Raw genomic sequence first — 26,483 nt, 5'->3', positions numbered from 1 at the left:
GGGTGAAATAAGGGCATATATGTCAGATTTAGAGGCTGTTCCTGAAGCTTCCACACATGATTTCTGTTCTGCTGAAATATTATTTCCTCTCACCACATTTGAGATGGATGTTTCACTTGGAGTCCAGGTCTGTCTAAGAGAATGCCTTTCTTCTAGTAGTGGGATTAGAAACTGATTTAACTTGAAAAGGTGATTGTCACTTAATAACACAAATAGAAACCTTCACCTAAAACTCAGTTTATGGGATGAAAGCACTCTCAAATGACAAAAGTGTGACTAAATATGAAGGTAATTATGAGGAATATTTAGACATAGCTAATAAGGTGCCCTTCAATGAGCTTTTGAGGCCTGCCCTGGAATTACTCTCAGCACCCTTTGGAGACTAAAATTGGATATTCAATATTCACTGTAACCTAATCAGAAATTCGGGGACTTTTTTTGAATCTGGATGGACAGTTTGGCAGTTTTCTAAAAGCAGGGGGTTTTATCCCATTGGTTAGTTTTTTCTTAGTCAGCTGGTTTCCCTCTGCCCCTTGGCTCTGAAATTAACTGTATTACTGAGCAAACAAATCACAGGCCTGGGCCAGGAAGGAGTTCACAAATATACTTCATTTTGCATATGTCATTAATCTGAATGTTATAACTTACATGTTCATCACATTTAGATCCTTTGCTTGGTGATGGCTGCTGGTTGTTGATTTACTGAAGCTTTGAGCCTTCTTCTGGTGGGGTGGTGTTTGCATCATGTTCTTTTCTTACCAAATTACACAGTAATGCTTCTAATAGTTCTGACTTCAAAACCTATTTCTGCCTTTATGAAAACCAATTGTTCTTTTAAATGGTTTTTTCCTTTGAGATAAAGCAAATCTCTGTTAACATCCTCTCATTTAGTTTGCATGGTAACCCACTTAAAAACTCCCCAAATCTCTGTCAAGAAAGTAACTAAAAAAGTACAAGTAACTACTTCCTTCTTACACCCTAATTCCTTCTCTTCTTACCAGAAATCCTCCAAAAAAAATGTAATACATTCTGACAAAAACTGAAATTTGAGTGTTCTTTTCAAGTAGAGAAATGGATAATGCAAGAAACAGAGAAAAAGAAGCTGATTTTAGTTGGATTTCTCCATATCTTTTTAATCAGCATTTATTTATACTTGAAAAACCACTTCCCTTTTGAATGCTTCCCTAACACTAAGGCCAGAAACTTTCATCAACATTTTACAATCATGACTGAAGCTAAACAGCATATTTATACTGGATGGCATCAACCCAGTTACAACTTCAAGGAGATAAGTATTGCAGCTGAACGTGTTGATGCAAAATTGTGGTGAAAGGAGAAATAATTTGATATTCTACTCAGAGATATATCAAAAATGTGACCAGGTTAATGCTTTAATTCAGAGCTGGGTGTTCCCAAGAGTTTGGGGGACTGTTTGGTATGTTGAATATCTGCCACGAAATGTCTGGCATCGATTTGGAGAAGAAGATTTTATACAAAATTATTCCTTTGCAAACCTTGAGTCATTTGGGTTATGAGTTTCATATAAGAGCAAATATGCAGGGTCAGGATTAAATGTTTATCTAGTCCCATGTCCTGTCAGCCAGTGGCTGTGCTGGGGGAGGACACAGTATGAGCAGGAGAAGGATTTAGTGACACTTTGCAGTTATGGTCCTCCAGTTTCCAGGGATATCTTCCAGCTCCAGGACTTTCTTTGCCAGAAATTGTAACCTTGTGGTTTTGGGAACATTACAGAAACAAGTCCAAAATTTATAATGATTGAATCCAGCTTTTTTTTTTTTTTTTTTCCCATTTTTTATACATTTCACAATCCCTCAAACTATTGGAAATATGCACACAATTTTTTCATACTTGATCATGGAAAGCATAGATATTTCTCTCGTGTGACTTATGATATGTCACAGGAATGCACTCCCTTGCAAATCTCTGTAATTTTAGGGTTTTAGCAGAAGCTGAAGTACTTCAAATTTATATATGTATGTGTGTATGTGTGTGTGTGTATATATATATGTATAAAAGAATGTGTTGTTTGGAACAGTGCCCACCTTACTGAAAGAAGAAATTATTAGAAATCTCACAGGAAAAATTTTTCTTGTGAGATTTTTTTCCTTCATTTGTAGTAAGAGTCAGGTACTTTGTACTTTCCTTAGGTAGTTCATACTTAAAAGACAAAGCTTACTCTTACTCTAATAAGAATTTCAGATTAAATTAAGATAAGAAAAGGTAATAAAGAGATCAAGCTTTATACCAAGGAATTACTTTACTGTTATTTATGTAGAATAATAGATTATGTACATATATATTTATTTATTTATAGATAAACACTGTGGACATGAGGCCACTGTGATGAATAGACGAAGGGAGTATACATGCATATATTTTACATAGTTGTGGTTTTCCCTCATGTTGACATGCAAATTATTATAGAATCAGCCTTTCCAAGCGGATGGGAGTCAAAATTCCTGCCACGGCCCTGACTCTTATATTCTGGAAACCAAAACCCAGAGTCCCAGACATCCCTCCAGATGCAGAGTGTAACTCTCAGCCAGATAAACATGCATTACTAGAAAGTTTTCACATCTGTATCAAAGTATAATTTTGCATTTTATATCACATTGATGGAGATCCTAGTCAGAAAGCAGCTTTCTCTGTATCATTTGTGCACTTTGTTGTTGGCTAGATTGCTACTGATAAGTGTTAAGATTTCTCATTTCCAGTGGTCACAGAAATGAGTTTTGTTCTATTTCATTTTGCCTATCTATTTGCAGCCACCTGGTCAGAGCACTGTCCAAGTCTTAGGTACTGTACCTTACTTTTTTATTGCCATTGTTCTGATTTTAGGACTTTTAAACTTTTTTCTACGTGAAAATTTGTCATAAGCAGTTTACACTTTAAAAAAAACAACTCTTCCTGTATTCTTCAAGGTGAACTGAAAAGCTTTAACAATCAAAATCCAGGTGTCTGAATATCTCAACATTATGACTGTTCTTATCAATCAATTCACTGTAATTTTATTCTCCCTCTTGTGACATGACAGTATAACAGTTCAATGCTGCTTCCTCAGTCAAAGAAATTGATGATGCATCATTCTATATCACTATCCTTTCTCTCATGTGCTAATGATTATATGTATTACCTTATTTCTTATTTCTGCTCAGTGTGAGATTATTGCTTTATCGCATGTATTGTTTTACTTTTATGTTGCCTTCATGTTCATAGCAAGAAACATGCCTGTTGTCTAAAAAACAAAGGAGGGAACACGGCTCCTCAAGAACATTTAGATAATGCAATATTTACACTAGAGACTTTGAAAGCAGATCATCAGTTTTGATCCCTGGCAGAGTGATACTGCTCTGAAGATTTGTGTGTGAAGAACCAATTTCTGGAAGTTTTATGTAAGAATTCCCAGCTGGGTGTGCAATGGCAGGGCCCAGATATGCTGACCTGGGGGAGAGGATATGAGTGTGTTTTGCCACCTGCAGGTCCAAGGTGGTTGCCTGCTTGTCGGGACAGACATTGATTGCCTCTGGGAGGATGGGCCCACTGAGGGCAAAATGTCCTGATAGAGCCCTCTTGGCCAAGGCAGGAGTAGGGTAGGGCTGCCAGGACCTGGCTGTGTCTGGAGGCTCACAGAGGCAGCCTGCCCACAGAGACCTTGTTCCCTATTGCACTAAACCACCATGTTACTGTGTTCCTGCTGACCTTTTTCAGTTATTCCCTGTTCCATGCTTCCAGAAAGACATTCAGCGATGTCAAAGTCAGCACTTCCAGCTAGTGGACTTCCTTCTGCCTAAACAGCATGGCCCCTGGGCTCCAGCCTATGAACTTTGGAACAGTATCCATTAATTTCCACTTCCTGGGGACACTGGACATTATCTTTTTGTTCTCCTATGCTGTGGGTCTCTTTGCCAGTGGCATGGTTGTATTTGATGGGGTTTTATTGACTGTGATATGCATTCTATGTATCTTATCCTATGTCCAGTAGATGATCAGAAATAGTCTTAATAAGATAATGGCCTTACAGGTGTAGACTGTTTTGGCATGAGGGTACAGAAACCCTTCTCACAAAAAAACAAAGAAACAAAAGAAACAAAGTAAAAAACAAGCAAAGAAAGGGAGACACAGACTCACATCCACATTCCCCTGAAGAAAAAGATCTTCTGGACACTGGCTAAGCATTATCTAGTGAAGTCATGGATCAAAACCAAGCCAAAACCTGGTCTAGCACACTACAGAGAAAAGTAGATACGAGGCCTTGAGCCCTGACTATGCACCACTAAGGTATTTATGGAGTTTTCTGACAGGCAGTTGCAACTCAGATTCCTGTGGTTCCTGACATTGTTATTAAAAAAAGAGCTATAGGTGAAGATCAGAAATAATTTATTTATGTAATAACCAGTCCTACTGGAAGTCTTGGGTGTGCAAGGGCAGCAAGGCCATTATTTGAATTTATGCTGTTTAACAAAGTCATTTCACAGCTAACCTTGGAAAATAGTGTAGCCCTTGTCGCCACTTCATTTTCTCTTAGTATAGAAGTGGGTGGCTATGTTTGTTGTGGAAAGCTTGTAAAAGTAAACAGTGCAATTATTTTAATCTCTTAATGTGTTTGGAATTACAGCTCATGGCTGTTCAAAACACTCTGGTCACTGGGGTTTGCATAACACATATGCCATAGAGTCAGCAAACGTCTACCATATGAGCAACAAATATAGAATGATAAAATAAATTCAAAAGAAGACCTTTCCAACCCTGGATACCCAGGAGATAAGGGAAGAAAAAGTGACAGCTGTCTTCAGCAAGAGAAAATCTATTCAAATATTGTTTTTCAAAGGATTCCTCTAACTAAGGAAGATTTATTTTACCATGGGCATGCCAGAAATGCCATGATGTTAGGAAAAATATTAGAAGAGTTACTTGAGACTCAAAACTCCACCACACCATGAATCGGTTATTAAAAAACAAATAAATGGATACTTCAGTCCTCAGGCACACAAAGTAAAGTAGTAGTGCCACATTTTCTCCTTTTGTCTAGGATTTATTAATTTTCTATATTATTCAACAAAATAGATTGGATCCAGATCATGACAACAGTATTCACATTGCAGATTAATGGAGTACTTCTGGATTAAAAATGCCATTCATGGGGAGTTAGGTATGGTAATTTTACCAGTTGTGATCAGAAAAGAGCAATACTTTATAAAGTAAAGTATCCCACTGGTGCTTTTTATTAAAATGACATTTATTCTAAAACATATTATTCAGTTTGTTTATTATGTGGATATAGCAAAGCTACTGGAGAGAGCCTTTCTCTTCAATGTCTTAGCTCAGAGCTAGGATTGCTGCTGATTCTTCCAGTTCAGCAGGGAGGATTCAATAAAATATTATTTAGAAGAATGGCACATAGTAAGGTTAAGATGATAAATACAGCATCTCCTTATTTGCAGACATAAAGTGAAATTAACATTTTTTTTAATAATGTTTCTCGATGTGAATAAACTCACTTCCTAAAACACAGTTTATGTGAACTTTATCTTTGACCACAGGGATGGGGTTGGACCATATCAAATGCCCATTTCTCTGGATATATTATCCAAAAGCTCTGATATCACTCCCTAATCTGCTTGTGGTCCCTGGCAGAGCAGGGACTTGCACAGATTCAAGTGCTTCAGTGCTCTTTTTCAGTATCCACAGACTTGTTTATTAAATTCCAATGAAACTTTCTCTTCTTCACAAGAAATCAGCTTGGTGATTTAATACAACATTAATTAAAAAAAAAAAAAATCCCAGACAGATTTCTCAGCTTCACCACAAGCAATTTTAACACCTACAAAAATGGAAGAAAGTTAACACAAAACAAAAGGGGCAGTCACAACTTTTGTGTAAAAATAATTTCACAGAAAGTACCACAAGAATTTTCAAAAGCTATCAGGATTTTTCCTCCTATTCATCATAATTACTGTGTTTAGAAAGTACAAAGAATAAACTGAACATCACATCAGCATTGAGCAAGTAGCCTCCAAGGAAGGCTAAAGGCAGATCACCTTCTATAAATTTATAACACAGCACGAGAGTACAAATTCCAGAAAGAAGTTGTTGAAATACAGCATTAAACTCCTTTATAAATCATTTTTAGTACAGGTAATTAAGCAGAGGCAAAAGCCATAGCAATTTGGATTAGATTTGGAACTATATTTTACAATCTGTTGCGTAATTTTTTAGTCTACATGAAAAATTTCTGCTTGAAATTTATATTCCAAGTGAGAATAATATAGTCCAAAAGTGAAAAATGGCAGGAATAACTTGATGAATGGAAGCAAAGATATGATTGTTCTCCCTGAAGTTTAAGATGAAGTTTGATAGAGTAAATGTGAACAAAACTATCCTTTTTCTTTTTTTTTTTAATTTAACACAGCAAGAAGCATGAATTGCAATTGGCTGAAAAATACTATATTGCATATTATAGTGGTTTAAAATAGTGCTTGATTAATTCAGCAGCCCACAGCCTCAGTCTCTTTAAGCAATATAGACTTAGTAAATCATTCTCAAGGAGAGAGAAGCTGAGATTCAAAGAAAGCAGGGACTAAGCTAATGAAAACATGCCTGCAAGAAAGCTTTCTCAAAATAAGTGCTCATTTAATTTAAATTTAAATAATCATACTATTAGAGATTATCAGATATGTATGGTTTTTACACTCTTTGTGTTAGAAAGTTAGCTAGGCAATTCTGTGTGATCTTCTTTGGGAAGAGAAAACAGAAATACAAAGAGGAAAGGTTTTTATAATTGTTTGAGACATCTATTGGCTGTTCTGAAGGATTTAAATATATGACAAGATGAAATTACAAAGGAAGAATTTGTCACTATCAGACCTAGAGAGTACAAGAATCTGTGTTTTACCAATTAATTAAAATGGAAAGAATTATGAGATTAAGGAGAATGTAATAAAACTATTTGAAGAATATGAAACCTGACAAACCTGAAGATTTGTCAAGTATGTTTTGAATTCAATCTAACAGAGTTACTCTACTTTTAATTCATTTCAGCCTAATGTTTTTAAACTGAATGTCGAATATTGTTTTGTATTAATGACATTTATAGTAAACTGGAAAAAAACCCAATGGCATTCCCATCTGGAATATTCCATGTGAACAAGCCATGCTGTGCCGCTGATCTGTTTGCATTCTGTCTGGGCTAAGAGTTGTCTGTGAAGCGACACCTCTGCCTGTGAACAACTTCAGGCAGCAGGAGTCGGGGTGCACCTAACAAATACATTTTCAGCTGAAGCTGGAAATGGTGTAAGGCTTTAGAAACTCATAGAACTCTATTGTTTAGAAAAGTACTAAACAGTAGAGTTCAACCCGAATGGTTGAACTCCAGTTTTATGGTTTAACTCCAGTTCTTTAATGGTTTCTGTGTTTGTGATGGTGTCTTTCTAAAGATGGAGGTCTTGTGGGGCCAAGAGGGAAAGCGAGAGCCCAAACATTTTGGGGACTTGATGCAAATTCTGAAACCAACACGCAAAGTCAACAGCAAACCTTCCTGTGGCTTCAGTGGCCCCCAGATGTATATTTGAACTTCTGCAGGCCTAGCAGGACAAAACCAAAGCTCTTGAGTTTCAATTATGATTCATCTGGCAAAAGCTGCTGTTAAGTCTACTCAGTAACTAAAATGAGACATTGCTAAAATCTCCTTGGCAAGTAACTGCTACACTGGAGCTGCCTTTCAAAAACATCCACAACTGCAGTTTGTTAACATTGGTTCTTACTGCTGTTCACTGTGAGATGAAAAGAGGGGAAGTCTGACTGGTGTTGAATGTTGGAGAAAGCAATTTTAGTCTTAAGAAAAGAAGGAGGTAAATTTAGAAGTTCAATAGCTTCTGAAATGTACATGTATATGTGTACATTCATACACACATATATATACCAGGTGTATATAAACACATATAGACAATATGTGTATATATGTACATATAAATCCACAGCTACATATTTAAGATTAAAAAAATATTTTTCCAACTTGTGACAAGTTCCTTTTCTCTGAACACAAACCATTAAGCACTCTGCAAGTGTGCCAAATGCTGCTTTGAATAAAAAAGGGAACCACTGACATTGTTTCCAGCCTGCCAAAATAAACCCACCCCGGCTGCTGAGATGGAGACCAATGGGACATATGTGTGTGATAACCTCATTCCAGAGTAAATCCAACCACGATACTAAGGTGCAATTTGAATAATAAAAAAGTTTCATTAACTGTAAAGCAAAACACATTTTATGCCTGGAAGGCGATTTTGAGCTTTCTTCTTCTTCCTGCCCTCTTCCTGCCCTCTTCCTGTACCCTTCATTACAATATTATCAATTAGGAATGAGCTTGAATCAAAGCTAGGATGCCAAGAAGCTCTGAACACCAAAGAAAATTTGAAATTGTGTATATCTGCATTCAGTGGATGATTATACATTTCTGGGAGAATTTTAGTAAACCCAGATAAAGTGTGTTTTCACCAAAGGGTAACTTTCTCATGAGTGGAATGACTTTTGCCTGTGACTCGATTAGCAGTAGCTTTCTATGTGATTTCCTGCCCCTTCCTACTTTCAAAGTAATGTGCTATGTCCTTAATCTCCTGCATAATGGTTTATGCTACAGCAGTTAATGCATATTTGCAGTTATCCAGAATGCCACGGTCAGCAAACACAGTTGGACTGGAAAGCAACAATGCATTAAGCTGTGATAAATTAATCACTTGTAAACTTGTGAACATGTCCTGAGGAACTTATGATTGCCCCTTAGCAAAGTATTTGTTCCACTCTATCATTTTAATGGCTTTAGCCTCTCACCACCACTGTGACAAAAGCAAATTCTCTTTTCATTTATTCTTTCTTTCTTCCCTAAAAAAGAGATTTAGCGCACAGAGAGGAATGGTCACATAGAATGGATATGTCTGAAAAGGAAATGAAGGCTTAATCTTTTCAATCTTATGGGGATTCATTAATTGCTGGACAGTTCTTCCTCTTGGTTTTTTTTCAGCCACAAGTTTTTAGGCATTTGGGAGGATGAGGAGGGCAAGGAGTCATATTAACATTAGGAATAAAGAAGACCAGATTCAGATAAAGTAAGAATTGGCTGAAATCCTTCCTCAAACCTCAAAGCTCTTCTGAGGTTTGAAAAAGTTTAGTACACTCCTTTTATTTGCTTCATCTGCTTCAATGGCACTTCCTGATACTGGAGCAGGGAGCAGAACAGTGAAAATGCCATTGAAGAGCTGAGGTTTGAGTGCCTTTTGCCAAGTGTACACTCCCTCAGTGTTTTTGATGAGGATGTTGTTCAAGATTATTTTTATTAGGCTTCTATAAACAGAAAGAACAATAACAGCACAGTACACTCAGATATCACAAATATCTGAGCATCAGGCCTAAGGAATGCTGTGGTATGTGGACTAGACACAGATCCCTGGGCTCCAGATTAGCTATCAAGCCCTTTGGATGCACCCTGGCATTGCTTCAGGAAGGTTCTAGGGAGCCCATGAATCACCTTAAAACCTTTCATGGTGGCTGTCAAACATATGGAAAAAAACTGGGATAGAAAGGAGGTACAGATTCAATACTAATTAAATCTTTTTATTTTACTGATGTTCTTTCAAACACGATTTCTGACAGTCACAAAACCACTTCTGGGATGTCTGAATTAATCATATGTTGGTTACACATTTGTCAGATTATTGGAAAACTATTTTTGAAGACCCCATACAAGCATGCACATCTGTATTGTCATCATCAATCTCCCTGAAATCCAGAGATTGGAGGAACATCTCCTTGCAATGTTCAAGTGAAATTGTGTTTTATGGCCACAACACCTGACACCTCAGAAGCCTCTTAAAATGTCATGGCAAATTTTTTTTTCAGGCTTTTGCAATAAATTGCACTCCTTTTATTGCTTTGAGCTTTAAAAAAAGTCATGCATGTATTCAAGGCATTCCAGAGTCACCGTGTTTTAGGAGGTTTAGCTGTTTTTGTTAATCTATCCAGTCCACCTTTTAGTATCTATATATGATAATCACAAGTGAGAGTTTGTGATTGAAAGGTGCTGGCAATTTTCGACCGAGATGAAATGAGTTACTGCTATCAGACGACCATCTAGAAACCTCAGCAATTCAATTAGCACTAATTGAAATGGTAATTGATAATGTCAGCTCAATGGCCCCAAAACAAATGAGCCTTAAATCTGAACTGTTCCCTTATCTCCAGTACTTAGATTTATATCCTGGAAATGCTTATTGACACAGAAATGCATTTGTTGGCAAATTTGCTGGAAAAATTACTGGAAGTGTATCAAATGAAACTGGAAGAAATGTGAAACTGGAAGAAGGACTCATGAATGTATGATAAGGTACAACTCTGCCCTGATAGGAAGGAAAGTGAAATGTCCAGATGCTGTTATTTAAAAATAGGATTAATTTTCCCTAACTTTAGGTGTTTATAGCATAAGCTTTTTAGCTAAGTTTTAATTCAGAGATATACTAACTGAGTCATTTTTAAAATCCTGTCTGATGCCCAGCTGCTGCTCCAGAAGGTCATAGGTTTTCTGGGAGTCCTATGTCATTTTTTCCAGCTCCAGAGCACCTCAAATGGCAGTGGATACCAAAGTTGAAGCAAATGAATCATGCCTGTGGTGCCTACACTCTCTTTAGGGGAGAGAAGATATTCAATTCAAGGAAGCAGTCTCACAGTCTCTGGCTGTGATGGTGAGAGGCTGCTCACATGTAGATCAGAGTTGTTTGAGATGCCTTAGGACTGGCCTAAGCACAGGTCTCCCATAATTCACAATCCTCAGCAAATATCACACACAACCCAGGGCTCCTCAAATGGCACAAGGATACCAACGTGTGGACAGTGGAACTGAGCCCATATCTCACATTTAATGTTAGGGGAACTTAATCCTGTCATTTATGTCCCTACTTTGGAGTATCTTCTGGATGTATTCTGTGATTCAACACCAGGAATCCATGCTAAAGAGAAGGCATCAGTTTCCTGCGCTGTGGACACAGCCCTCCCACTCAGCTTTGAAACTGAGGATGTGGAAATGAGAGTGGAACTAATACATGGGGATCTCAGCAATTCAAGGTTCTAACCTTAACCTCTAACCTTGTCTCAGAGGGTTATTTAAGCAGCTAACCTGCTGGATTGTTGACATAAATCTGTCTTTGAAATATCCATCCTGAGCTTTTATGGTAAAATTATACACTCAGAACAAATAAGTAAGGAACAGAGAACAGAGGGTCAAACCTCTAGCTGAAGGAAATTCAGCAAGTACCTGGCTAAGTGTAAGTCCTTGTAATGGAAAACTGTGTAGCAGAAAATCCATTTCCAGTTGCTGAAGGGATGTATGTACACATGACACCTGGTGGGCTCCAGGGGGAATCCACAGGACAAATGAGTTTCCTAAACTTGTAATTTATCGAGGCTGTGGTCCAGAAAGACACTTAAGACACTTACATCTGGGTATCTTTCATCATTGCTGTGAAAAGGAATAGGTCTGCAATTCTGCAAGAGTTTAAAAATCTTATTCTAGTTTGTCAGAAAACTACTTTGTCTGGCTGATCTATTAAGCTGCTCTACCCAGCTGGAAAACACTCTGCACTTTCATGTCCTATATTATTCCACCACTCTGTTTGTTTTGCCCATTAATGAAAATGCTTTCAGAGTGGATTAGATATAATCAAAATATTATGATCTTCCCACCTTCAAGGTTTGGCACAACATAAAACACAGTGCAGCTGACCAGCCAAGGAACAGATTATCTGTGGCAGATAGAGAGTGTCATATTGCTGTTGCAAAACAATCCCCTTGCATGTGTGAGTGGCTGGAGGGAATGCATTAGAGAAATAAACTTGCAAAATAAATAGGATATATTTGTAAACACAGAATGCTCATATAAGTGTTGCATAACCTAACAACTGCCTATGAATACCACTTGAAAAACTATTGATATGCACAAAATGAACTTTAAAACTAGGGTTTAATGATAAGATGACAACACATTTCCTAAATGACTCAAACTTCAGAGAACATCAAAGCTTAACAAAGGTGACAATCTATGAATGAACAAAAATGTGAATTAAAATTTTTGGAAATGGTAGCAAATTCAGAGATAAAATTTATTTTGACCCAATTTATTTGCTCCCATGAGCAGTGAACAGTTCCATATTTCCCACATAATAACAAATAGGATTTTTCTAGCGAATGTAAAGCTTACAGAGTGTAATGTTTGTATTGTGGATCATTATAATGATCAAATCATCATAACACAGTGAAGGCATCTAAATATGAGCAATGCCATATAAAAATAAATGAGAACAGAGTGCATATTCATATAGTTCCTTCTCCAGAGGCAAATAGGAGATTAAGTAACTTAATGAATGATGATGAAAAGACAAAGCACTGCAGCAAACTCAGTCTTGCTGTAAATAGACACAACTCCATTGACAACTGAATCTGTTCTTGTCCAAAGCCATATTTAGGATGGAAGGTTTCCATCCCCATGGTGCATTCATTACATCTGTCTCACACTAAAGCAGCTCCATTGCTTTCACTAAATGGAGCATGTCATTTTCTTAAATAAGTGCCTGGCCATAAAAAGACCCCAAATATATATAGAACATTGTGGGAGAAAAACAGCTTCCAATTCTGATCCATGCCTTTGATTTTACAAGTGCTATTTCTATCAGCAGTCACATTTACAGCACATTCATTTTAATTCCCCAGAATACTGCATTTATATGAGGGAACAAGCCCCTATAATCAAAACAGAGTCCTGATGTGCCTCCACAGTTAAGTTGATGTAAAACACTTGACATTGGCTCTGAGAAAGTACAGCAGGTAGGTTACAGGCTCAGACAGCAGAAGTGAAAATGTGAAGTTCTTGCTACCAATCCAAGTTCTTTGGGATTTAGCTTTACCTGGGATTTCTCTCCAGGAGCTGACACAGAATCCAGTTTCTCTCCAAGTTTCTAGAAGTGTCAGGGCTCAGAGTTCCTACAACAGTTCAGGGTTACAAGAAAAAGTGACCACAGACCTCACTGACACATTTCTGGGTTCTCACTCCCCAGCTGTCAACATCAGATTTCTCTTTTGCATACTGAAGTTCCTGCCTGGAACATTTGCCTGGATTTCCTTTCTATAAAATGCCTGAACACAAAAAAGAAGTTGCTACAACACCGAAGTTTCCAGGAGATTGGCACATTTGCCATGTTCAGTATAAATTGAAAATATAACATTTTCTGATGAGTCAAAAAAAAAAAAAAAAAAAAAAAAGTTGTTTTACATAGTTATGAAACTATTTTGACATGACTACATAGTTTTCACTATAAATATGATTACATCAGCATCATGGTTAATCACTAATTGTCAGATCATGATATAGCTGTTATTTCCTGCCAGTGATTAGGAATTTTGAAAGTGTGTCTATATCTTTTTTTTTTTTTTGTGTCCAAAGAAGTTTCATCAACCTCAGAACTTGTGTCAGATATACGGGGAGGAAATCCGCTCAGTCTGAGTGTCAGAAGGAGAGAGTGTTGAGCAGATTTATAGAAATCATTGAGTGTCTGCAGCAGACATCACATGCCACAGTGGGTTCCTCCAAAAGGTGTGAGTTTACTCCCAAAAAACAAATTGCCTACTCCTATACAGGTGTACATTAAATTGATGTGGAAGTAACTAAGATTTCTCCATGCATTTTAGAAAGATTTGGATTAGAAGTATGATCCATCTCTGCTCTGATCTCACAGCATGTAGAAATACCAATATGAATAGTAATGGGTACAAATCCAAATGACTCACTGAAAACAGCCCATATTGAATAAAACTTAACCTTACATGTACATCTTTACCCAGTCTCTTCTGGGACAGAACTGCTGTGTTTGCTTCATGGGTGCAGAAGAAAGGCATTCAGATAAATGGGCATACCTTGCATGGTGAGTTGCATGATGAAGTGTATGCAAAATAAAAAACATAACCTCAGTTACTGTTAATTCTGCATTTAACTGGGTTAAATGAAACATGGAATGAGGTTTAGGAGAGAAGTATATATATATAAAAAAAATTGCAACATATATGCATTTAAATGAGGGAAAAGGTGGAAATGTATGGTTAGTAAAGACATGTTATTGTGTTATTCCTTGTTCTCCAATTCATAGTAAATAAAAACAACTCTACTTACTTCCCAACGAATCAATCAAACCACTCCAAGAGGACAATGACACCCTATTGTTTCTTATGGCTTCCAGAATGAATGTGAAGTTATGTGTGTTTTGCTTAGCAGAATTAAATCTTGCCCTCAGATCCCACCAGCCATGTTCCATGACTTATCTTTCTCTATCAGAACCTCCTGTAAATCATTATTTTTCATTTGAAAGATCTCTCTGAGACCTTTCCGACACTTCTCATTCCAGGCATCCACAGGGATGTTGTGTGTTTTTGGAGCACAAGGAAGTGCTGTCTGTTTTCAGCTCCCTTGCTGACCCCACCCAGAAACCACTAACATTTTTTAAGTTGGAATACTTCCTGTAACATCCTTCTCATTTAGTCTTTTAACTACATGGGAATGTGAAGTGAAGGCAGGCACCAAGACCTCCTCAGCAGCTCCTGGGTAAGCAAGCAGCAGGTGAGGCTTCTCAGTTTGTTGTGTCTACAAAGTCTGATCCATGGTTTTGTGGCTCCACCATATCAGACCTGACCTTGAACACAGGCTGATAAAGCCCTGTGAAGAAGAAGAGGGGCTGCTGACCCTGTGGATGTTCTTGAAGACTTGACACTTTCTTGACCACAACGCTGCTTACTTGTCTTTAAAAACGTCCCTCTGAGAATGCCCCAGAATAGACACTGGATGGCAACAGCTCACATTTTTCCCCAAGGGGAGAGGTGAGCATTGCTCCTGCACACCTCAGTGCTTTGAGCTTTTCTAGATCTTTTCATGTATCTACAATGATATTAAGGAGAAACTGATTTTTTTCTCTAAGTCATGCTCAGAGAACTTAAAATGGCACTTAATAAACTCTGCTATCTATTGTGCTATCCAAAGTCAAGGAATGCAGAATCCTCTTTCCCCCTGATCTTATACAGTCAGAGCAGAAGGACAGGACCTGTAACTGAACTGCTTGTTAGAAATGATCTGCTTAGTAATAATTTCTGACTGTGTTGGACTTCCACACCATTGGAAATTCTTACTTCTATTTTCTTAGGTGATTTAGACACATCCTTGAAAAACAAAATAGTGGAATTCATTGCTGTAAGTATTGACTTATAAATATTATCATTCAAAAAGCTAATACTTATCACATAAACAGGAAACAAAGGCCAGCCTGGATCCATAAAGTCTTTGAAATTCTACATTTCTGTGTTTTAATCAACATTTATTTAAAAACAAAAACAAAAACAAAAAAAAAAAAACACCAAACCAAACCAAACCAAAAAAACCACAAAAAAACCAAAAAAAAACCCCCACCTAGATCTACCTAGTGGTTACACAGTTAAAAGTCTGACCATCTTAAAATACTTATTTTCATCCAGTTCAGCAGCAAATTAATGTTAAAGCCATCAACATTATTTTTATGCACTGTGGTCATGCCTGTGACTACTCTGCTCGGCTTCATCCATGTGTAGAAAGAAACAACAGAGAAAAGGACTTGTTAATGTAATTTCTCTGTCACTGATGAATGTTACAATAAAATGATATTAAGGGTTAAGGAAAAGGACTTTGCAGTAATGTTGGTTAAGTGTTTGTGAGATGGCAGGAGAGCTGGTGAGATGGTTCTGGCAGAGAAACTTCCTGAGATGTTGTGGCCTCTCTTTAAAATTTAGTTTAGCAGCAGTGGATGCAGTTGCTGTACTTGAGTGGGTCTTCTAGTGCCATAGAATATTTGGTGTCACATTCCATTTATTTCAACTGCATTTATTGCATCCAAACATTTCTGTTTAGTCACACTGGAAAAATGAGATTGCTGGAAGTCTTCTGTATGCTCATTTCTTCTTCCAATTTCTCATTTGCTTGAGGCAAATGATTTTCTGAGAACCTTGTATGTGATTAAAGATGCAATAACTCTTCCCAGGAAAAGCAATAATACCATCCAGCAGTATCACATTCCCACTTCTTAATTAAGGTTCTATGCTTTTGTTATTTGTTGACAGTAACCAGCATGAACATACTTCTGCATAATTATACCACAGGTTCATCGTGCACATATATGTGTTTGCCATTTGGAACTCACATCCATCCAAGACTCACAGATCATGTCAATGAAAATAATCTTTAAAAATGAAATCTAGTAAGCTCTGGGTAAAAGCAATTGAAAATTTTAGGGAAAATGGACTTTATGGAGATCATAATTTTTTCCACACTATGGAACAAAAATGTTCCTCATATAAATTTAGGAAATGTAAAGTAACAACTGAGGTACAAATTGTTATATTTGTATAGGTTGAAATTTTGCTCCTGGTATTTCTCAATGTGAATTGCAGTTACTTTGCACCATGTAACCTTGGGTGTCAATGGGATTTAACATGACTTTTCAACAGAAAAATTTTTTCAACCAACAACGAAACCCAAAAGTGTAAAGTTTAATGGCTATGGCCTAGAGTTCATGAGAGACTTTACAGTGATGCCTAATTACAAATGCCTTGTGCAGCGGCAACTGTCAGGGCACATCCTTGGCAAAAGGCTCCAGAGACTCTTAGGACCAGACAGATTTTGCTTCAATTTAAGCATTTCAATGAGACATTTAAGGGGTTTGGTCATCACAGACTCTTTGTTAGAGTTAATGAGGACAGATAAAGACCTGCAGAGGGAGAATCACTTGTCAAGTAGATTGAAAAAAAACCTGGCAGGTACATGGAGCTTAAACACCCTCTGAGATGCACAACTTCCTCTTGTCTATTGACTGGCACCTGAAGTGGAGAGGAAAGAATCCAGTCTCCAGAGTACTACTACTCCTTAAGCATCCTCCCAGTGTAAATATTTCAGTGACTGTGTCAATTCTGAGTTCTGGTTATGCTCTTTAGTAAGCAGCAGTTTGGATCCTGCTCCCTCTTTGGTCTGGAAAACAACTCATTTCTCTGAAAAGTGACCTAATCACCCATAACTGAGATTGCAGTCTATTTACTCCTTCTATTGAGAATATATCACTGTGCAGACTAATGCAGACAGAAGAAAAAACCCAAAAGCCCACAAAGATGAGTGGCTTTAGCTGAGGTACAGCAGCATTAACCTGCACTGGGCTGGGGACAATGCCTTGAACCTCAATCCAGGAGTTTCAAGAATCCCACTGCCATCCAACTGCTGATAATTCACACCCATTTCCTTTATGGGTGTGCCTCTTAAACACCCAGTTAGGACTGGATATTCACATGGTGCAGGAATCATTGGGAAAAATAATCACCTTGGTCCTGATGCACCAAGGACAATGCTGAAAAAAAGAGATGTAAAATATCTTTGGACATAACTCTGAGGGGCATGATAGTTCAGTGTGATGGATTCATCTGAATTCAGCCAGTGAGCTGGGAAGATAAAATCTACAAATTAATCTTCTTTGTGTTCTTACATTATTCTCTTGTTCTAAGAAAAAATCTTAGGAAGTTAAATTTTATGAGATTCTTTTATTATTCAAATTTCAGCATCAATTATAAAAAGAAGGGAAAAACATGATAGATAAATTTTTAGCAGTTCTATGCGAGGTCTCATTTCCACATTACAAAGAAATGTTCATTCAGAGTAGGATCATGAAATGTAACTTGTGATAAATTTCCTGGAAAAAAATGGTACAGAAGAGATTTCCATTTAAGGACTTTCCAGGATATGCCAGCTGCTATTAGCTATCTGCACTGAACAGCTAAGAAATGCTAGAGTAAAGCTTTTAAGTATAATCCAAATTTAAATTAATTTTCTGGTATTTATTAAATGTTGCCCTGTTACTGAAATCAGAATTTTTAAGTGAACATAACCTTTTAAATTTCAAAGCTTTTTTTCATGAAGCAGATTCTGAATAATGTTTTCTGCTCTAAGACAGCTCTTGTTTAGGGCAGAGATTTTTAAAAGCTGGAAACTGAAACACTTTCAAAGCAATAAGGGCACTTTCACAGATTCCCCAGGGTTTCTTAGAAATGTCTTGACTTGAATGAGCTTCTGAGTGCTGGTAATTTGTGGATCTGAAGAGAGGGCTGTAAGGTAGTAGCTAATACTAGCCAAGAAAGCTCTGTGGTATCCTTATGTTTGAACCATGAGAGTCCCAAGAGAGCTCACAACATCTGCCTAGAACTCTAACAAGGTTAACTCTGCTCAATGCTCGCTCAGCTTTTGTAAAATAAATCATGACATAATGGTAAATTAAGTCTTCCACTTCCCCAGCTTTATGTGCATATCACCGAGTTCAGCTATAAAACTATCATCTATTTCCAGATACTTAACATTTATTTTTCCTTCCATAATCAAGAATTACAATCATAATAAATAAAGCTCAGTTTACTCTGCTGTTATTCCATGGCATCCCAGTGATGTGAAACACAAGCAAGCAAGGTTTTATTGTTGGATAAAATGTCCAACATCCCTTTAAACATCTCTGTGTACATGCACTTCCTGTGGTTTGGATAAACCCATCTAGTAAAACTGCTGCTATAATGACACTGAAGTGTAAAACTCAACAGAAAATGTATTTTTATTGAAGTGAAATGGAATTCATGTCTGATTATGCTGTCTTTCTAAAAAATCATCACTGTGATATGCTCTGGGGAATCTCTGCAAGGCTTTCCAGTCTATGTGAAAATAAGCTGTTGAAGTAAGAATAATAAACAGTTAATTAACTGGTCCTTTTGCATGGCAGCTACTGGATACTGAAACAATATGGAATTCTCACAAGTCAAATTGTCAACTTTACTGGGTTTGGAGGTTTTTTGTGGGGTTTTTTGTGTTTTTTTTTTTTCCCGTTAAGGTGAATATTGTGAATTTTTTAAAATCAAATTCAGTCAGAGTGAAGCACAGATGCTTTATGGGCAGCTCATTTGCCATAGTGTTTTATTCATGCTTGGTTCACAGAATTACTCAGTAACTATTTCCCCTCAGTATTTTTTAGATTGGTAAGAAATCATTACATGGATTTCAGAAGAGTGTTTGTAGTAGTTTTGGGGGTTTTGTTAAGTTTTTCAAGCCACCGTTCATATGAAAATTTCTCTAGGACAGTTTCAGAAGACAAAAGACTTAAAAAAAATAAGATTTTAATTTCTTACAAACAGTGCTAGAACCAGAGGTGCACTCTTTTTAAACCATGCTGAGATTCAGATTGAGCTTGTCAAGTTTCAGCACTAAAATTTATGTATGCAGCCTCAGTCAGCAGGGCAGGCTCATTCCATAGTGCAGGAAAATAAATGGAGAATTCCACTGGGACATTTGTCTTGTGTATTCTCAAAACCTGTCTTGAGACAGATCAAATCATCTCTTTGCAGTGCCTCTGTCTTTGGACAGATGAAAAAGCAAGCTTTAGAACTTAATTTAGTCCAGAAATCTATTTTAAGCCTATTTAAAAGTACTGCCAAAATGAATCCCACCCTGAATGAAAAAAGAAAGATTTCTAAGTGTCTTTGTGTGTTCCTGTTCAGAAGTTTCAATATTTTATGTATCAATTAGATATTCATGGAGACTTTCTGGACTTTAGAAACAAAGACATGAACATGCTCAGTTCTGAGGGTAACACTGGATGTGTGCTCCCATCTTTTGAGACATAATTCTGAAAATCAAAACCCATGCACAGGTATGAGGTACACTTACCTTAAACATCTCAGTCAAGCCAAAATTAAATGTGGCTTCATGCTTAGAACAACAGAACTTGGAGTTTTGTAAAACTAGACCTCTGGAGATCTTCATGCCTATCCCCCTGCTCAGAGCAGGGATAAATAGAGCAGGTTGTGCAAGGTTGTGTCCAGTCCAATTTTAAATAAATCTATGCCCTATAGACCCTAGAGCCTCTCTGGGCAACCTTAAATACCTATAGTTTTGTTTTATGTGTTCTCTAATTTAATAATTTTAATGCAACTTGGTAGGAATAGTTACTTCTTTGGTAATTATATTCAGAGAGATGGCTGCAGCTACTGGAGATAGATGTGCCAAAATTAGTTTTAAACACCCTTTTTTTTGGGTTTTAGTAGCAATGCACTAGCAACAGAAAGGGTGCAGTTAGAATGAAATAATTCTATTTTTCCTTGATTTTTGCAATCTTGAACTCTTTTTCTGTGATACAGAAGCAAGATCCATCTATCTAGGAGGTACTGGAAAAGTACTAGAAATATTTTTTATCCTCACAGAATTCAGTCACTAGTGGAAGTGCTGCAGAAATTGTGAAGGATATTGTTATGTTTTGGGAGCTAAATCTTGCATGTGTTGCTTTTTTGCAGTCACGGGGGTTCTTGAGAAAAACACACTACATTGGTGAGTTGACTGATATTTAGAAGACAAGCTGTCCTAAGGAGAGTAAAAATGACATATGAAAAAACAAAAAAGCAGAAAAAAGAAGTGCTTTAAAAACAATATGAGAGAAAAAAAAATATCAAATGGAATTAGAAAAAACATTCATCTAACAGGTATTCACTTGTTATCTAGTAAAGCTGAGGCGCCTTTGAGGAGAGAATACGGCACTTCTAAAGCTCAGTTCAGTCTAAAGCAAATACTTGGAAGAGTTTAGACAAATTCTGTTACAATTTCTCCCCAGTGACTGCAAATAGAGCCCAGAGCGACCAGCTCAGCAATTGACACCTATTAATATAAATGCTTAGAGTCAGGTGAGACAAATCCCACCCCAACAGTCTGCAAGAGGATGTCTTTTCCAATATTCTTTTTTTGTCTCCCTTTCTCTCTCTGGAGTAAGATGGAATTTCTGGGAAATCTGGACTGTCATAAGAAAGGAAGTTACAACTACAGCAAAAACCTTTTGGTGTGTAAAGAGCCTATGAATATTTAAGCCTCAAACCACCCTTAACAGCATCAACAAAAAATGGATTGCTTTTGTCTCCTATGATTAAAAGGATAATTATGTTCATGCATACTTAGAACCAAATTGTTGGTTTAATCCTCTCAAATATCTGTACTGCTTTTTTCAGAGGGTACTGCAGAGCATATCCTCTATGTTTAGTTCACTGGAAGCTATTTGAGGAGGTGCAGTCCAAGCTGTGTTACCACTGTGCAGAGACAACATGAGTGAAGGAAATGCTTTTAAGGAACCTGTATCTCAGCCTCACTGCACAGAGACAATAACAGGGCAATGAGCCCAAAGTTATTCTCAGTTATACAGGGTAATAAAAACTAGCCTAGTTCAATGATTACAGACTTCCCAGGTCTCCTGCAGGAGGGCAAGGTTTACCTAAAGAACAGAAGAGAGTTAAATTTTACTTGACTTCTGGAGGATTCTGATTTTCCCCGTTAAGTCATTCTGGGAATAGAGTGCTTCCATAAATTTAGCATTCCTGAAGGTATGTAGGGTCCTACATTGAGGACTGAAATGTGTTTCCCTTTTTCTGGATCAATTAAATGTAATGAATCAAGCGAGAAAGTAAAGTTACATTCAGGAAGGGGTATATATAGTGCTGCTACAACTTCCCAGCAAAGAGTTAGGTGAGTAATAAAGCTATAATCCAGTAGTGATGCTGAGACAAGGCAAAGCACTGGCTTGTTCACTTTCAATGAGGTTATTCCATAAGGTAGATTGAGTTCATTAAGAATAGAAAGTAACTTTTTATTTTTCTCTTTAACTTTGTCAGTTCTCATGCTAGTCTTAAAAAATCTTTTCTTCCAAATCTGCTTGCTGAGAGCTGTACAATACCAATATACACTGTGTTAACAAGCCATCGGACCTCTTTAAATATGTGCCTATGTAGTCTAATAATATTAAAGAAAGGGATTCAAATACAAATGATAGACTGTTTTATATCTATTGAGAGAGAGAATCCAGTCATTAGGGATGTGGAACAGGGGGAAAGACACACGGCTGTGTAGGTCTGGATTAGAAAACAGCTTCCAATTGCTTTTGTCTTTGATGCTGTGGAATTTATTGGCTTTGTTCTTGTAAAGTCATAGGAGAGCTGGTAGGGAAGAAATATAAATCTGCTTGAAGCCCCAGAAATACCAGGTGTACAGGATTAAAGTAAAACCTTTAAAAAGTTCATATCAAGCAGACTCTATGAAGCATATAACTCTGATCTATTCTTCCCTGGGTAAAAATTCAGTGAAAGGAAAAAAAAAATGCAGTGTGTAAGTACAGAAGGTTTACAATTTTCCCTTCTGTATTCAACATTTTAATTGGATGGACATGGGCCAGTGGCTGGAAGAGTAGAAGTTATATGGGACAAGTTAATATGCATTGGCACAGAGCTTTGTATTCAGGCTTGCTTGCATAGCTCCTGCTGTTGTTATTAAAAGCTCTGGATATCCATTATAAGAGTCATGTACTTCAGCAATCCATACTGTGCAGAGTTTTACTGAAACAAAATGATTACTTTCTTCTTGTAATGATTTTTCTAAGTACCCTTTTCTTACCAAAGCAAAGTCATTTGAAAAATGTGATTTGTGCTGCAGCTTCAAACCAAAGAAGCAGAGAGATGCACAAACACACTTTTTTTCTTCTCCTCCATTTCTTTACAACTATAGTGTTTAAATGGCTTAAAATCATTGCACCAACTGGCTGCTTAGTGTGCCATTTCCATATTTTATATCAATTAGTGAAATAAAAAGATTCTGTGTTTTTTCTGACCACAAGCTGAATACTAGCTGATCACCATTAAGGTTTTTTTTATTAATGCTTTGCTATTATGAAGTTGAAAACATCCTCCTTTTCATTAATTAGAGTACCTATGGTTGGATCCATTCTCCTTTTTCATTCTTTATCATATTCCTATGTATGCATCTTCCTGCTCCAGTATCACCATGTGGTTCTGCAGTTTGATTCTGACCATGTGGCTGAGCTCATTCTGTGCATGGCAATCCTCCAGTTACAATGATAATAAGTATTGTGACCATGGTTAGATATGTACACAGGAAACATGTAACCAAAATAAACACTTTATCTCTCTTTCTTTCTTTGGAATAAAAATGAGAATGATTTCTGTTGGTTTTGGAAAGTAAACAAAGATTCTGATTTGAAGACTGCATTTGGGGTAGGAGTTGGCCACAAATTTGTTACAGCTTCAGTTCTATATATGAGTGAGGGCTCTAAGGCACTGAAGTCTAGTCAATACAGTCACGAGGGCTGAAGAGGGAAGGATGCCACCTTTGGTTTTACTTTTGTTCAGCTGTCTTCACTGATATTGTTCACGCAACTTTGCTCCCTTTCTCTGTTATCTGCTACCCCAGACATCTTGCCAAGCAGTGATGCAATGTAGAGAGAGTTTTGCAGAAGATCGGATGTGCCCACACATGAGGATGGCAACACTCCCTTAGCTACTGCTACCACTTCTTTCTCTCTTTCACTCCTTTTCCTGCTTCATGAGGTCTCTGACTGCCCCCTTTGCAGAGCGGAGTTAATGCTGCAGAGAGGAGCTGAACTGAGGGCTCAGAGCTGGGAGAAGATCAGGACCTCAAGGTCCTACAGTGTGACCTGGAGGGATGCAGCTCTGGACCACACTGCAGCAGTAACAAACACAAGTAGCTCACCCCCATTCAAAACTATTTTATTTTACTCATGCTGTCTGTGAGGAGCAGTCCTGACTCATGTCATGTTTAAATCATGTCAAGGCATTTCTGAAAGAGAGGGAATTGACGCAAATCAAACATTTATCAAGGACGTGAGAAATAAATCAGTATTTGTAGCTACAGCACAGAGCTTGAACTGATTTAGTTTCCACCACAGACACTCCTTGACAGACCAAGGCAGCAATGCCCACTTCAACATGCACCCAAATTGGTCTTTAAAATGGCAATGCCTTTTTTTTTTTTTTTTTTTTTTTTGTTTGTTTGTTTGTTTTGTTTTGTTTTTTGTTTTTTTAGGATGGACAAAATCAATTGGTTCAATTAAAAATGCATTCAGAGAATGCATTCTTTCTTTCTTTTCTGTCTACTCCCTTCTCTTTCTTTCTTGTCTACTGTCAAGTTAGGAAAAAGTGAGGAAAAGGATAAGCACATTGGTTTTCCAAAGAAGAAGTCAAGCTTAAAAGAACTTTCTTTGGGAAAAAAAAAGGGCAAAAGAAAACACAACCACAGCTTCAGAAAGAATCAAATGAGATATTTTTCACCCTTTCTTGTGACTGGAACTATTTGCTACAGCAGTATTCGTTGATTTAATTGTTCCTAAATTACATTCATGGAAACTGTTGCATTGGTCTGAAAAAGCCAACAGAAACAATTTTAATAGTTAAAGGTTACTATTAAAATGTCTTTTGGGAAATTATTTTCTTGAGTTCTCATGGTTGTCTGTGGTAGTGTGGCAAAATGTCTGGTGCATGTGGGAATCCAGGTATTAAGGCTCTAGTTGTGTCTAAATTCCAAACTAAATTAACTGCTTCACTTGAACCCATAGGCATTTCAACCCCATTACAAAACAGTTGATATTTTCAATGGCTTTACATTTTTGTACAAAATATATTCTTCAAATATGAATAGTAGCACCTCCACCAAGTGCCAGTTTAACCTGATATTATTGGGAAATATGAAATTTCCTTCCCATCTCTTTCATTGGAAGCTCCTGCAAATTCTACTCCCTGAGAGAAATTTGTCTGGGAATTGTGGCTTGGTTTATGCTAATTTAGGTTCTTGTTAGTGCTCCATGGGGCCAAATCACTGTCATGTCTGATAAGTTCTCCTGTTATTTGTGGTGGATATGTACATAATCTAGCTCCACCTGGGGTAAAGATTGTGTTATTTATTGCTGTTTCCAAAGTATTCTGGGTGCTCAGAGTTAAGTCATGCAAAAACGAAACATGAGAACTGAAATCTTGAAATCTTTCCAATGTGTGTCTGGCTCATAGAGAGAGATGAGACAGAAAAAGGGAAAACTTCATTGTTCAACTTGTTGGGTTTTTTTCCCTACTATTCCATAATATTCTGTTTATTTTAGAATTATGCTTAACCCTGTAACTGGAACATGTAGTCAGTGCTACATGGATGTACCTGCATTGCTCTAATTTTAATTTCAAAAAGTTAAGAGATGTATATTGACAATTATATTCTGATTAACAAAAACCTTTACAAGCAAAATTGAGGCAAACACTTGTTTATACTTCCCTGGTGTTGTTTGTTTTTTTTTTTTTTTTTTTTTTTTTTTTTTTTTTTTTTTTTTTGTTTTTTTGTTTTGTTTTGTTTTGTTTTGTTTTGGTTTTTTTGTTTTTTTGTTGTTGTTGTTGTTGTTGGTTGGTTGGTTGGTTGGTTGGAGTTTTTTGGGGGGCTTTTTGTTTGTTTGTTTGTTTGTGGGTTGTTTTTGGTGGGTTTTTTTATTAGCATGGTCTGATCTCCTACACAGAGTGAGGAACATCGAAGTCCAGAAATCATCTCATTTTCCTCTGTTCAGCCTTAAAACCTGATTTGGCTGAGATAAAATTAGCAATGGGTCAGCATTCAATATATTGAACACTGCTCTCCTCTTCCTGGTGTTTGGTTTGTCTGAAGTGGCAACTCTGCTATTACTCCAGTTCTTGTTTGATCACATCTCCATAGCTTTGCAGAGCCTGCTTGCAAAAATCCCAAGAGCTCTTTGCACTTTCCGCATCCATTTTGTTAATTATGCAAGTGACAGAAGTGAAACTGCATAACTAGGAAGCATCAGCTTTGTGCACTCAACAGCAAATGAGGGAAATTTGCAGAAACAGAAGAAAACTAAGAGTGTCCCAGTCTATTCTTCACTATGCTGATGATACATCCTGTCATATTTTTCATACATATTTACTTGTACTATTTTCTTTATTTTGATACTGTTCAACAGTTAGGACTTGGGCAAAACAAATTAACAGTGACAGTGAAAGGGAAAAGTAGAGCTAAGTCTCAAAATCAAATATTGTCCTTCAGAAAAAACTTGAATTCAAATACTTTTTATGGACTTGTTGAGCTTCTTGTTTGCATGTGAGATTGTCATAATTTACATATTGTGGTTTCATGTTCATAGAAGAATCTCACACATTTGGGTAAACCATACTAATGGCAATACTATCCTGCAAGTTACATGTTGAGGGGGTTTTGCTTTTCCTTTCTCAAACTGCCACATATGTGGTGTTCTGGATGCTTGGATGGAGGAATGGGAGAGTGGTTGGAATATTCACCTATTGCAACAGTCATTCTTCACTTTCACATATATTCCCTACAAGCAAAAAGGTTATGGCATGAATCTGCTTGTGTAAAAAAAGGAAGAGCTGTAATGGTCATTTTCTGTCACCGGTGTGCATGCTGACAGTCACACCAAAGAGCTCCCTTGGCAGCTGCTGTGACACAACTTGTGCACACTAATTCCTGTGTCAGAGTCATT

This window comes from Zosterops lateralis (genome assembly GCF_965231275.1).
Source record: "Zosterops lateralis genome assembly, chromosome: 4".
Lineage (NCBI taxonomy): Eukaryota > Metazoa > Chordata > Aves > Passeriformes > Zosteropidae > Zosterops > Zosterops lateralis.
The sequence above is the reverse complement of the archived record's forward strand: the minus strand, read 5'-3'. Positions refer to the sequence as shown.